Here is a 10,408-nt window from a genome sequence, read left to right on the forward strand (position 1 = left end):
CTGTTAAACACAGCCGATACCAAAAACTTAGATACATTTAAATGAGTTACACTAAGAACAAAGAAAATAAGAACTCCTCACTTCCTAATCATCTTATTACATTGTACCCTATGGAGGTTACTTATCTATTATATCCAGGCAGAGCGGAAGATACCAAACCACAGGGCAGGGCTGCACACCTTCTCTCAGCTCCTGGAGCAGCAAGTGAGAAAGGGCTGGGGTGGACATATTTACCCCATGGAAACTGGCCTGGCCTTTGGGTATTGAAGAGCTGGCCACCAAACATCTGCAGGCACCACACCACCCCCCAGTCCTCTGTGTCTGAGGGAGGCTGCATTTCCCAGTGGGCAGCAGGGGGCTAAACTCTCCTGGGGACAAGGTGGGTGCCCCCTCCCTCTTTAGGCCTCTGCACTGAGGAAGCAGGTCTGGGATGCTAAGCAGACCATCTGCCCTGCAAGACAATGGCCCTCTGCAACTGCACGGATCAAAGATGTGTAAGAGGTGACTTCCTGTTATTTGTTTCTTTATTTTTGACAAATCAAATCCTGTTTTTATGAATCCTAGGGAGATGAAGATTTAGAGGAGCCTTGCTGAAAATCTCCTTGTAAGAAACGCCTATGGCCGCTCCTGAATTCCTCTAGGTTTTCATACATTGGATTTCTTTCCTTTGAGGACACGGCTATGGTCATAATAGTTGAATGAGGTCACTCAGCTGTTCTACAGCCAATAATGACAACAGCAGCTGCTACTTCATAGCGACATATGGCTCTAAAATCAATCCAACCCATTTCACACATGAGAACGCTGAGGTTTCAGAAGTTCAGTGAATTGAGTGAGGTCAGGCTGCCCCTCTATAAGTTCCCCTCAGGGCTCTGTGCCCCCCTCTCAGACCTGTCGAATTCTGAAGCACTATGAAGTCCCCATCTCTGGTGGCACTGATGAACTTGGTGGCTGCCCAATTAGTGTCAGGAACCTCCCCATCCACTACCAGGGAAAAACAAGATGGAGCCTCTCCTGTTCATCCATCTGCACCTGGAATGCAGGAGCAGGACCTAGGCCTTGACCAGTCAGCATCCCAAGGAGGTGGCAGGGAAGCTGATATGGAGACACGCTGTGTACAGCAGCCCTGGTGGCCGCTCCTCCACAGGCCCTGCGGTGTGTATTGCCCAGCCTTTGTCGGTTCTGCTGGCCTGGTTTTCCAGGGAGCTGTGAAGGAAATCTTTCCCAGGGTGCCTCTTCTGTCTCTGGGAGCTACAGGCTCCTTCTGTTGCTTACAACCACAATGTCTGACGGCTCCACCTTCTTCTCAGTCCCAGTCACTGAGCACTTCCCATGAGGAATTTACATGATGGCCACAGAATGAATTCCATTCAATTTGCATTAGAAATATCATTTCCCCCTTTCTTTACCAGCTCTGGCTGACATACGAGAACCGAGTTTGTTACACAAGATATCAATCTAGAGACGGCCATCAGCAAACCCAAACCCTACTCCCGTTCTCAAGGACCCAAGTCCACATTAAAAGGAACCCTGTCCCTCATTTTGGAAGAGTTCTGGCTTTCCCTCAGATGCCAGGGACAGCTGGCCTGCCACTTGAGGACTCGGGATGTCCCTGAGACAGGAGGAAGACAGGCAGCTGCTCTTCCCACATTGCCAACCCCGGCGTCACCACTCTGGGCAGCTGTTCGTCATCCTGGACTTGCTTCTTCCTCTGTGTTCCTCTGTGCCCTCCAGTCAACGGGGCCCTCCTTCTGGGTTCTGGAGAACCAGAGGGACAGCAGGATGGTTGGTTCTCACTGCCTCTTCCTTTGCCTGAAACACAATTCCCTCTGCACCCCCAATGTAAAGGTGATGTCCCTGCCCTGGCCACCTCCCCACAGAGGATCAGGCCCCTGTGACAACATTCTTCACCTCTCTCTATACAATTATCTCTTCACCACTGTCTCCCAAGCTGAATTCCAGCCTCCATACGGGCAGGGATTGTGTATCTCATTCACCACTACATCTCACTTCTTGCCCAACACTTCGTAGGTGCTCAGTAAATCCTGGGTGACTACTAATAGTGAAGGAAAGGACGGAAGGCAGCTCAGTGGATGTTGAACAAGCACAAGTCCCCAGAACAGGTGCATCTCCTAAAGCCTTAGCTCCTGGTGCCCAAACTCCCAAGAGGAAGCTGAAAACTTGGGGTCCCTCTGGGGATAACAGCTGCTTCTTCCTTGTAGGTTTGGGTTTAAGCATCCATTTCCTGTGGGTTTGGACTTCCTTTTCCTGCTTTTTGTCCAACTGCAGAGAGAAGTTTGCTGGGTCTGTGCTTTGTGCCATCTGGCTGACAGGGACACTGAGGCAGCACCAGCACTGAGTGGCTACGACCACCTCACCTTCAGCCCAGAGCATCTCATCCCTAGGGAGAGCCCCACCCAGGGTGGTTAAAGCAAGACTCCCAAGGATGGGAGCACCCAGGCTGAAATGGGTAAAAACTGGTCTCAGAGTCTGGCCTCTTACCCCAGCCTCTTCCACCTCGAGCTTTCTCTCTGGCTGACTTCTGTCTGAGCAGCACCAACCAGGAACCCTTTTCTGTGCCCCAGTGAAGGTCACTACAGCTCCCCCCAGCATCCCTCTACCTTCTGGGAGCCACCAAGGGCTCCAGCCACACTAGAGGCAAATCTGGCTTTCAGGCCTCAGTTCTACCTGTGTGTGGGGGGGGGGGAGGTGGGTACTGGGGATCGACCCAGGGCCCTCCACCACTGAGCTACGTCTCAAGCCCTTTTTCTTTCTTATTTTGACACAGGGTCTTGCTAAGTTCCCCAGGCTGGCCCTGAACTTGTGATCTTCCTGCCTCCACCTCTCCAAGTCTCTGGGATTATAGGCACGTGTCACCTTGCCAGGCTTCTACCATTAATTCTTTGAAGAGTCTTTGTCCAAGGCCTTAAAACTGGAAGCCTCAGTTTACTCATGTGTAAAATCAGGAAATAATGTCAGCTCTTCCAACCTCACAGGGCTTTTTTTGTGAGGCCCAGGTGAGATAAGTATGTGGTCTCTCACTTCTCAAATTGTCAAGCAGTATAGAGAACTGTCATGATAATGATTCTGAAGTTAATGTTCTGTTTTCCCCACAGTCTTACTGTCATCCAACTAAGTTGACCTCTCTGGGCCCTTCTTTCCACCCACCGTCTCTATACCACTCAGCTCTCTTGGCCACATTTCCCAGAAGCCCTCTCTCTGAGCTGGGCCTTGCTCCAAGTGGCAGTTCTATATCTTTTCCTGTCATTCACATCTGCCAACCACACACAGCTTTGTAAAAGAGCCACAGGAAGCACGTGCCTCCCACCCAGGTCCCTTGTGAATGCTGCTGAGGGGTTCCCCCGGGGCACAAAACTGTGAGCACGAGGCACTGGCTCTCCACTCCCTGCTACCCATGCCTCTGCTTTATGAGACTCTGTTTGGCAATAAAAGTTAACATAAAGGTTGCCAAAGCCCTAGTCCAGGAAACTCCCATGGCCTGTCTGGACTGCATGTCCCTGGGTTCTGAGGCCTCTGCATTGCGTTAGGATAAGCTGAGCAGATCAGCTCTTTGGCTGGAGATTATCACAATATAGTTTAACTTCCTCTTTTTTTTTTTTTTTTTTTCTTAACTGGAAGGACTTTCAGAAATAGTTCTGGGTTAAACATACTGACCTTCTGCCTGCAACCCATGCACTAAATCTACATAGCTCTTTGACTTCCGAAGGGAACTCCACCGGCCTCCCTCTCAGGAGTGATGCTCCCATCAGCAGACTCAGGGCACAGGCAGAGGGGTGACACACCTTGCCCCAGGTCTGACAGTCATTAAAGATGCAGCTCAGGCAGCAGGTCCCCCAGGCCACACTGACCACCAGAGTGTGTCAGGTACAGAGCTCTGTGGTCATGTGAGTAGTGTACTCTTTGAAGGGAAGAAAGAATGACATGTGGCAAAACTGTAGCTGGGGCTGTGTGTGGCAGGATGCCCAGGTGCTGGGGCATGGGGCAGGGGGAGGAGGGGATGCTTCATTCATGGGGTGGGCGCAGGCGCAGGATGAAGGCACTGGCCTCCCAGAGAACGAGCTAATGAAGCTAGATCTTGAAAGACGAGTGGGAATCTGCAGGTGGGTTTGTGGAGGGTGCAGCGAGAGCGCTTTAAACAGGAGCCGCAGCATGGAGGAAAGGCTGCAGGTGTAAGCCAGGAGGGGGGTTCCAGGAACGGCAGTAATTCCTGAGGCCAGAGAAGATGTTCTGAGGAGCGGGGCGAGGAGGCCAGAAGTTCAGAGTGCAACTTGTGCAGGATCTTGGATGTCATGCAAAGGAATATGTGCTTTGTCTTGAAGGCAGAGGGAGCCTTGGAAAGAGCAAATCACCCAATGAACTGGTGCCTGGCAGGAAGACTTCGATGCAGTGTTGAAGTGTACTGGGAGAGACGGGCAGGAGACAACAGCCACCCCGGCTGAAGGGGGTGCATCTGAACTAAGTGGGAGCAGTGGGGCTGGGCTTCGGAGGACTCTCTGGGGAGCTGGTAGAGATGAGCCACTACAGCAGGCCAGAGATTTGGTGGTGGGGGTTGGGCGCTGTAGTTGGAATAACTTTCCTCCCAAGGCCCTTGTGAAAGCCTTGATCCCCAGCTTCTGGCACTGCTGGGGGTGGCAGAAGCTCTAGGAGGTGGAGCCTGCAGAAGTTAGTCATTGGGGGTGTGCCTTTGGAGGGCACATTGGGACCCTGATTCTTTCTTTTCCTCTCTCCCTTTGCTTCTCAGCTGTTGTGAGGTGAACAGGCTTCCTCTGTCATGTGCTCCTGCCATGATGCACTCTGCCTCCACAGGTCCAAAGCTTCAGGTCCAAAACCACAGGACCAAGTGACCATGGACTGAAACCCCTGAAACTGTGAGCCTAAACAAACCTTTCCTCTTTTTAGGTTGATCCTCTCAGTTATTTTGTCACAGTAATGGAAAGTAATGGGGGATGACACCTAGACAGAGAGATTCTATTCCCAAAGATACAGAGACTTGAGAGGACATCACCGTGTTTGAGCAATTGTCTCAGACAGTAGGCTGTGTGAAGGGGATGAAGTTGGAGAGCAAGAGTTAGGTGGACACCTGTATCATTGAGTTTTAATAGTAAACTCTTATGGGTAGTTTTGCTTTGGGGGGGGGTTTAATTACTTATGATCAGCCATTCTGAAAGCATTAAATTGAAAATTCCAGAAATAAGCAAGTCATAAGTTTTCAATTGTGTACCACTGAAATGTGCATGCTAGTACAAGAAGAAATCTACCGCCATCCCACTCTGTCCATCCCAGGAAGTGAAGCATCCTCCATCCAGTATATCCCCCACTGAATATATGTCTGACTTTAGTTTCTAAATAGCTAGAGGAAAAACCATAGTGTCCATAGGGTTTGGTACTATCTAAGATTTCAGGCATCCACTGGGGGTCTTGGACTCTATCCCCCACAGATTAGGGATCACTAGTATATTAGCAAACATATGGTCAATTGGATTATTGTTTCCAAATATTCATTCCCTGCCAATAGGCAAAGTATACATCTCTATCGAGTTGACTTTGGATCTGGTTATATGACTGACTATGACCAGTAGAAAGAGGGAAATGGCAGAATGGAAGCTTTAAGAGGTATCATATCATCTCTTTCTTATTCCAGCTTTCACCATAAAACAATATTTACCAGACAGAAGCATCTCCCTCAGCTTGGGCTCCAGAATGAGAAGCCACTTGGAGCAAATCTTTTATCTCTCCGGCATCTAGAGCAAAGCCACAAACCATGCCCTACAACTGTTCTGCAGCTAATGCCTTACGTAAATAATAAATAAACAGCTCAGAAGCTAAGCTTGGGGTTGTTTGTTTTGCAGCATGATCGCATCAAAAGCTAAATGATACACGCTATATACATGAATGAGAAGTACACAATATAAAAATCCACACGTGCCATGACAAGGAGTTGTGAGCTGTGGGGAATCAACAAAGAACGTTCTCATTGGTGAGTCTTTGCATCTTACGCACAACCAGTTTCACAGAAGGAGACAATCCATTCTGTTTCAAAGTCATCTCTCCCCATTGCCTCCTGCTCCTCCTAGCACCTGGTTTTATCCACCAGCCCTTCCCTCTCCTGGACTGAATCCTTCCCCTGAACCTATTCTTCACCAGTCTTTTCCATTTTAAAAATCCTTTCCTTTTCCCTGTCTCCCTACAGCTCCCTACAGTTAAGTCTCTCTCCTGACCTTCTCAAATAAACTTCTTAAAAGAATTGACTGCACTGTCTCCATATCTTACCTTCTCACCTATCAGCCATCTAGCTTGCTAGTGCTTCACCAAACCAGAACTGCTCCTAATCTCCTTATTGCCCAATCCAACTTCCAGGCTTTACTTGCCTGGACTGCTTTCCATCATTTGGCGTGGAACTCAGTTCATTATCATCCCCCACCTTAATTGCTCAGCTTCTGAGCATGCATCAGTGATCCATGATAGAAAGCCACCATGAGATAATGAATTCTTTCCTGGTCTTGTTGAGTTTACAGAGCCTTTCGACATACAAGAAGAAATACTCCAGGGGCAGTTAAACATGGATTGGGAGCCCAATACGTGAGGTGAGATGAATGCTGCAGAAGTCGCATCTAAAACTATGAGCATTCCTCAACTTGTCCAGTTTGTAGAATATGTAAAGTACCAAGTCTGTAAATCCCCACTGATATACAGAGACCTCTCCGGAGCCCAGAAATCCCTATTCCTGTGGTCACCGTGCAACCACCACTTGGTTCCTTCTCTGCTAAATCATGGTGCACAATGGCTCTCACACCACCATCTACATTTCACCCCTGCTCATTCTGTCTTCTCCAAAAATTAAAATTTGATTAGAAAAACAGAAAGTAAAAATCACCAACCAGTTCATCAAAATAGCTAAATTCAAAAAGACCATCAACACCAAATACTGTCGAGAAAAACATTCCTAGTTGTCACATATTGCAGGTGTCCCAGCAACTCCACTCCCAGACTTGCACAAGAATGATCACATAATAGCGTCAAACTGGAAATAAGCAAGATATTCATTAGCAGAAGAGACAAACTGAGGTATATCCACACCTCGGAATACGATTCAGCATTAACAAAGTGCAGTTTGTTTCACATACAAAACATCACACCCAGTGATGTGATTTGAGACCCGAAAGAGTACATTCCAACAACAGGCAAAATTAATCAGTAATAAAATCAGAAAATGGGGGCCTCACAGGGTAGAAGAAAAATTAACTGGAAATAAGAATTTTCTAGACTGATGCAGATAAATATTTATGTCTCATTTGGGGCGGCTACACAGATGGAAACAACTTCAAAACTCATGGAACAAAACTCTTCAGATTGGTGGATTTTAGCATATGTAAATTATACTTTAGTTAAAAATTTAAAAATAAGCATCTATAAACAATCACCAAAATAAAAAGAAAGCACAGGGCAGAAAACATTCATATTCAAACAAAATACTATTTCTGCTATGAATGCACCTGTATAAATGCCTAGTTAATACATTTCCCCTTTCAGCCATTGTCCCCCACCCCTACCCTGATCTGGATGACATCTGTCCCTTAGCCATTTTATAGTCATCCTGAGAGATGCTGAAATGGAAGAACTCAAGCCTTAGAGTCAGGCGGAAATGTATTCAAATCCCAGCTGCGATTTAATAGCTGAGGGGCCGCTAGTGAGTTACTAGCTCTCTGTTGAATCTTCATCTCCTCTACTATAAACCGGTTAGTGGTGCCTAGCACCCCCTGTTAGGCTGGGAAACCTGTGAGACCAACCCATATTTTAAAGTCCCACTAAAGGCCTGGAAGTACAGAGATCGAGAGTCATTTCTTCTCTCAGAAGGTTAGGAAGGCAGCCGAGGAGCCCTGGAGTTTAAATATAGGTGAGCTGGTGCCAAGAGCTGGGGGAAGCAGCTGCCAGAATCACCACCGCCTGGGGAAGGCCACTCCTGGCCTAGGACTCCGGAGACAGGTTTCCCAGCAAGGTTCACCCACTGGAAGCCCTTCCCCTAATTGCTTTGCAGACCTTTGACCTCAGACCCTTGATCTCCACATAAAATGACCAGAGAAGAAGGTATAAGGACACCTTCCCAAACACCCTCTGGAACTCACCAAAACAAAGAAGAGATAAAGGTGGACCTGAACTGGTTTTGTCAGAAATGAGAATGGGGGTGGGGTGGGACAGAGCCCTGCCTTCTAGGTTCCCCTCCCCCACGCTGATGCTAGGCCTTCTGGGACACAATTTGAAATCTCCTGGAGCAGGAAATCCCTAGGGAGTCTTTCAGCTCTGCCTTATTCAGCCATTGAACATCTGTTACCTGTAACAGAGATAACTTAGACCTGCCTCCTGCCCCTTCTGGTAAGAGAGGCAAGGTACTTCCCCCCAAGAAGGTAGAACAAGTGCTTAGTATAGCCAGAAAAGCAGAGAAGTTAATTACGTCCTTTACCTCAGTCCCTTTCAGGTCCTGGTCTCTGGCAATACACTTTGCATTTGCTTCCTGGGAACAAGGTCTCCAGCATAATCTATTTCTCAGTGGAAGAACCTGCGGGTCTGCCTGGGAAATCGTCTGCCTGCAAAAGCAGCAAGGCCAGGCCTCCACCCAGCATCTCCTGCCTCCTGAGACACACCTATTCCCAGGTACAATGACGGAGGCAGCCAGGCCTGCTCAGGAGCCAGAAGGAGTGGGCGCAAACAGCAAGCAAAGCCACAAAGCCTGGGTCTCAGTTCCTTCCTGGGGGGAGGAGCAGCACTGACACCCTCCGCCCCGCCCCCACCCGCCAGAGGGAAAATCGGGGAATCTCAAGTTGCTCTGCTTTCTCTCTCTGCGCGCTAACATTTTCCCCCCTTTACTGTTTCTTGGATGCTTTTCAAGAGTTTGTGCAATCATTCTGTTTAGCTGTTTTCCTGCCATTTCCAAACGCGGGGTGGTGTCCTTCTTGAGTGGGAACGAGGTAGTTTGAAAAGTTGAAGGGACCCTTTGCCTCCCTTCACCCCCACCCCCCGCAGCAAGCACTTTGGCTGCCCAAGTTATAGTGTCCGGAACTTTCCGCAGGCTGGGTTTGGCCCTTGGCTCTGCGAAACCCTGCTCTCACCCCAGCCCCCCTTTCCCAGAGGTACCCCCTTCCCATCGTGTCTCGGGCAAGAACCAGTCTCTGTCCTGCCAGGACAGACACCTCCTGCCTTTCAGGACTTCATGGGAGGGTCATAACCTGTGCTCCCCGCAACCCCCCGCTCGTGCCATCCCTACCCTACGAACGCCAGGAGGGGCAGACCTGGGTCCGCAGTCTTGCAGGCCGTAATCTCCAAGGCTGGACAGAGGCAGAGACAGGCACAGTCTGGCGACAGACCGGATCAGATCTGGGCACCAGAGCAAACCACCAGAACAAAAGCTAGGGCCAGAGGCAGGGCAGGCACCGGGCAGGGCTGGAGCGGCGGCCCGCCCCGTTCCCCCACCCCGCCACCTCCGCCACCCACCCGCGGAACCCGGAGCCTGGCCACTCAGCGCCAGGCTCTCCACGCGCGGCTCTCAGCTTCGGGGCTGGACCGGCGCCCGGGGGACCCACCTGATCCTCAGAACCTGAGCGCCAGGGCCCGCGCGCGCGGCCGCCGGCGCTCGGGGCAGGAACGCGCCTCGGCGGGTGGTCCCGGCGGCGCCCTCCGCTGACCGAAATGTCGCCGCGCCGCCAGGGCCGGAGGCGGCCGGGCGTGCCAGGGCGGGGTGCGCGCCCGCCCTCCCGAGTGGGCCCGTGGCCGGCCGGCGCCTCCTCCTGGCCGCGGGCAGCAGGCAGCAGGCAGCCGGCAGCCGGCAGCAGGCAGGGGCGCGAGGAGCCGGCGTGCGCTGGACAGCGAGCGCGCTCCCCGTCCCGCCGGCCCCAGCCGGCCGTGCCAAGCCAGTCCCCGCCCCGGACACCGGCAGCTAGGAGGCCGGCCGCCCGGGCGCGCGAGGGCGAGGGCGTGTGTGTCGCCTGCTGGGGAGGGGGTGGTGTTTGTTTCATTTTCACTCAGGCAGAAAAAAGCCTGAAACCAGCAAAAAAGAAAATAAAGTCCCCGGTGAGGGTTGCTGAGCCTCTTTTGCCTTTGCAGGCCCGCACGTGGTGATGATGGTGGTGGCCGCCGAGAAGGGACCGGGCGGGGTGCGAGGGGGGCCGTTGAGGGGTGATCATCGGAGCGCGGGGTGGGATCTGTCACCCTGTACTGCGGGGAGGGGCTCGGGGGCCCTGGAGCACAGCCAAATGCTGGGAAAACTGACAGCCTGGGAGGTCGGGTCCACCGTGTGCTTCCCGGGGAAGGAAAAGGGCAGATAAAGACAGCAACAGGCTGGGAGGGCTGCTCTGGTGCCTCTGCTGGGGATGGGGTGGGGAGTCCCCCAAGTCCT

At 51.2% G+C, this 10,408-nt stretch overlaps 1 protein-coding gene across 2 annotated transcripts in view; it reads right to left on the reverse strand.

Moving 5' to 3' along the window:
* Ggta1 (glycoprotein alpha-galactosyltransferase 1 (inactive)) overlaps nt 1-9,685 on the reverse strand; it is a 64,198-nt gene extending 54,513 nt beyond the window's left edge. For both annotated transcript variants that reach the window (XM_026410358.2, XM_026410356.2), the window contains exon 1: nt 9,597-9,685. The gene's annotated coding sequence lies outside the window, so the exon portion shown is untranslated. The remainder of the gene's footprint in view (nt 1-9,596) is intronic.
* Between the last annotated feature and the right edge of the window lie 723 nt (nt 9,686-10,408).

This window comes from Urocitellus parryii, chromosome 4 (assembly GCF_045843805.1).
Source record: "Urocitellus parryii isolate mUroPar1 chromosome 4, mUroPar1.hap1, whole genome shotgun sequence".
In the NCBI taxonomy this organism is placed as follows: domain Eukaryota; kingdom Metazoa; phylum Chordata; class Mammalia; order Rodentia; family Sciuridae; genus Urocitellus; species Urocitellus parryii.